Source organism: Pygoscelis adeliae, unplaced genomic scaffold, assembly GCF_000699105.1.
Source record: "Pygoscelis adeliae isolate BGI_AS28 unplaced genomic scaffold, ASM69910v1 Scaffold10, whole genome shotgun sequence".
NCBI classification, from domain to species: domain Eukaryota; kingdom Metazoa; phylum Chordata; class Aves; order Sphenisciformes; family Spheniscidae; genus Pygoscelis; species Pygoscelis adeliae.
Window position 1 is genome coordinate 9,714,381 of NW_008824053.1, and position 4,396 is coordinate 9,718,776.

Genomic DNA, 4,396 nt, shown 5'->3' on the forward strand with positions numbered 1-4,396 from the left:
TAGCTGATAGAAACCCCTGCTTGCTTATTGAAGGTCTCCATGCTGGCTTCAAACAGAATCTAAGTCCAGAAATATATTTTAATTATGAATTTAAAATAATTTTTTTAAAAGCAGAGGTTGTTCTGAAAAAGCTACATCTCAAGAATAACTTGTCTACCTTCATTCAGCAATGTATATTCTTTCCAAAGCAGACCTCAAGATTAAAGAAGCAACGCAGTAAAATCCAGTTCAGGGGTGAGCAGGTTTTACTAAGTTTTTTTGCCTAGATATGAAAATTTAAAAAAAAAAATTAAATGGAAACATTCTCAACACACAGTAATCGTCATAATTTACCTTGCTCAGGTACTGACAGAGGCCAGCCACCTCTGTTCTAACTCCTTTGCTGTGTGAAGCTTACTACTCAGTGACATGAAAATGGTATTTAGCAACTGTTCCGGTAATGCAGTGACAGAGAGCCACTACAAATATTCTTTCATTTTTCTGATTGTTAAACTTTGAATTTTACAATGTTGTCTATTTGCTGCTGTCTGATTTTATACTTACTTGTTAGAAATTTATTACTACTCATCTTATACATGTCATTGTAAATTGTCCCTGTGCTTTGTGAGAATCCTACAGTGTGGCCACTGTCATTTTCAACACACAGTTATGTTGTGGTCTAAGCATTTAACGTGAACTCACTTTTCATATTTTATTAGGACATTCACAAAGCCATTATCGTGCTCACCTAATCACAGCTTGATATCTAAGAAGTTGGATCAATTCTTTGGATAACACATTTTTTAACTGTACAAAATGGGAATGACTTGGAGCAATGGGACAAAACTCCTTAGAGAAGCACAGTATAATAAGACATAGAAGATCATCTTAAGCTAACATTACAACAAATAAACCCATTTTTTCCCTATTGGGATGGTCTAACAAGGACTTATTAACAAGGACTGCAGTAGCCACTAGCCTCAGTTAAACAAGACTGGAAATTCAATTACCTTTTTTACAGCACCACTCATAGCTCCACAGGTGAATGGGCAAAGAACCTTTGAATTTGAAACACCAAAAGTCACGAAAACCTTTCTTAGCAATATCCTCAATCAAGTTGCAAGAACATGGCATAGATCTGCTATTTATGAGCATCTGAATTTGCACCTTCCTGTAGGTTAACATAGTGTGACAATGTAGCTAACATTCACTGTGCTGAAGTAAAAGATAAGCACATAGAGATGTCTTTGTAAGTATAGCTTGCATTTTGAATATAGAGTATTAGTTTCTCTTTAGTAATTATACAGATGCCTGCCTTTAACCACTGGAGATGAAGGATTGGTACCATTCTTTTTCAGAAGCCTCATCAGATCTTTAATTAACTCTGTTGTCCAAGGATTTTGCTGTTCTACATCTGAGCCAAAACAACAGGATCTCAAGCAGTTCTGCACTTCCTAATATCCTTCTGCTGTAGCAACTGAACTATACGAAATAAAGCAAGCAAGCAATAATACAAAAAGGCAATATTCCTGCCTTTTACACCACAGGAAACATCACTTCCTGCAAGACTATTCTTCAAAGCATTTCATTTCACCTCAAGACCATTTAATTTGTGAGCTTTGGCTTAATCACTGTTCATGGCAAAAGGATAAAAGATAAATTCTAAAAAAAGGTTAAAGTCCTGAAGGATTAGTAGATGCTTTGTAGATTTGTAGATGCTCTGTTCAAAATCAGCTGATTAAGTAGATGCAGTTTCACACGGACACCAGAAGAGGAGAGAAGTCTTTTAAGTGATGTACTGTTCTTTCTGTACTATCTGAGGAAAAAAGCACCCCACCATGTTTAACAGCATCACTCCAAAGAAATTCAAACTGTTGAACCACAGAGGGCTGGCACTTACAAAGCCAGATGGAAATCCAAATACGTGTTTTGCAGAGCAGCTTTGCAGCACTAACCACTCACTAAGGGGTGAACAAGTCTTGCTTTCTTCTCCCTCTGAAATGCAAACATTCTTTTCTGTTTAAAGAGGGGGACACACACAAAAAAAACAACTAAAGAAAAAAACACCTCCATTTAAAAAAAAAAAAATCTTTCCCTTTCTTATCAGCGATATGTCAGCACTAGTTAGCTTTTGCCAGCTGTCATAGGCTGCCTTTGAAATAGGTACCTCCTCTCACGATGATTTGGAAATGCCAAAACAGAATCCTAAATGTAAAACCTGACAAGAATACATAGGAAACCAGAGGCAGCAGAATACCTGCTTTTCTACTGGATTTTTCTTCAAGAAAAAAAAATATTATTTTTCCATGACTAGGGAAATAGAAGAGCTCTATCTTCCAGTGTTCACTAAACAGGTAGAAAGTCTCTTCCCCACAGAGATACTGGAGAATGAAAGGAATAATCCACCCATGAAGCTGCAGCACTGACTTTACCATAGCCCTTAGCTCTGCTGATCCCTTCTCCAGCTCCTGCTGGCTAACCCACAGCCACAGGGAGGACATTTCCTAAGTGCCAGACTCTGGCACACCTGAGCATGAATACCAGAAAGCCTTTATCTCTCCTATTTCTTACCCATCTCTGTCCTACAAGGGGCTTAGTTCTCTGGATGCAGACTAGGTCCTCAGAGGATAAGAGGAAAGATTTTCCCTTGTGATTACACTTTCTGCAAGTTGTTATCTTGCTGAAAAATTTAAAGGTGAAACCATGCCCCTTTCTTCATTCCCAGATGCCTCACATACACAATTTAATGCAAAAATCAACAACCGACTACATTTCACATTTCTGATCTGTTATTTCTTAAAAGAAAGTAAAAGGCACATACTGTGGCTTTCAGGAACAAAGGAAGCTGTTAGTAATAACCATGCATGGTATTATATCCAAGGATTAGCCTATTTGAGGCTTTATCAGGAAACTACATGATAATTAATTGGCCACAGCACTGCATTTTGAAACAGAGGTTGGAACATGTTACAAGAAGAAAAGCAGAGTTAGTTACTGCTCCAGAGAGCTCTTAAGTCAGTAGGAGACTTTAGATCCTTATTCCTTTAACATAAAACTGATTTCCCACAAGTTGTACATAAAGACTGTTCCATGAAATTAATGGTCAGACAGTATTTATATGTCACACTGATATTTTCCAGATGTAGACTTTGATATTCCCAAGAAAAAAGAAGAAAACCCAGCTAATTCAGGGGATCCTCAAAGAACCTCCATGCTGTTTATTTTCTAACGTCGTATTCCTTTTGCCAATACTAACTTAAACTCATAAACAATAGGGTTCTATCCCAGAGAATGCAGCATGCCCTCAACCACAACTGAAAGCAATAGGAGCAGAGCAGCTGAGCACCTGGCAGGAAAAGTCCTTAATTAGCACCATTTGGAAAGCCATAATATGAGATCACTCACTCCTGGCTCTTAAGAAAGAATATGAGGTGGTCCAGAACAGAAAATGTACCCAAATCAAATACATGTGTTGACATACACTATTGCCCTGCTGATTTAAATAAAAAGGGTACGAATTTGTTCTTAAAACCGTTCTAGAATCGTCCTGTATTTTAGGTATAATTCATGTTTAACCGTTGCACAGATTCTGTGCAAACTACTTGTGTTCGGTTGTATGGATTAGAACCATGATAAAAATTGGTAACTGGGTCTCATTCTAAAAAAGCCATATTAAAAAAGCCATACTAATTTGACATGACTGTCCTTTTAAAGTTAATGGCACTGTTTATGCTCTTATGCAAATAAGAGCAAGAAATACAGAATCATTTGCAGAGTCACTCTTTGCACTCTTGTTAAAAAGAGAAAAATAATTTGAAAGGAAGAAACAGATTGAGGTAAACCATAAACAGACAATGTCTAGAATTTCTTTCTTGTTATCAGTTTGTAACTGAAAATTTCACAAACGTGACAGGCTGCCTATATTCTGAAGAAACCTCCTTCTCCTCTCTAGTGCATGGTATATAATTCAGTGGAAGAAAATACCTTTGACAGTCTCAGACCCTCTCTTCTACAGCTTCCTCTTTGATTGTATTTTATTTGCATTGAGTAACCACTTCCCATCCTTTTGCTGAGACCATTTATCTCTCCTTTTAGTCAGAGCTCAACTACTTCCTTAGGAATGCAGCACACCGCAGCGCAGAAGTTATGTGCAAGCATTCATCATGCCAGTTTAAGTGTCCAGTGTTCAGTTCTAGCCAGGAAATTCTTACATTTCATTCAACTTATTAATGCGTGTATGTTGTATGAAAAACAACTAATGTTTCTTCAAGGCTAAGAAAACTTACGTGACTCTAAAATCATGGAACAGAAATAAAACATGCTGTGATTGTCTACGGCTTTTAAAAAAATCGATCTGTAGTACTAGTAATTAACTGACATAAAAAAGGGTTGGGGTTTTTTTAGAAAAAAGTTTCAC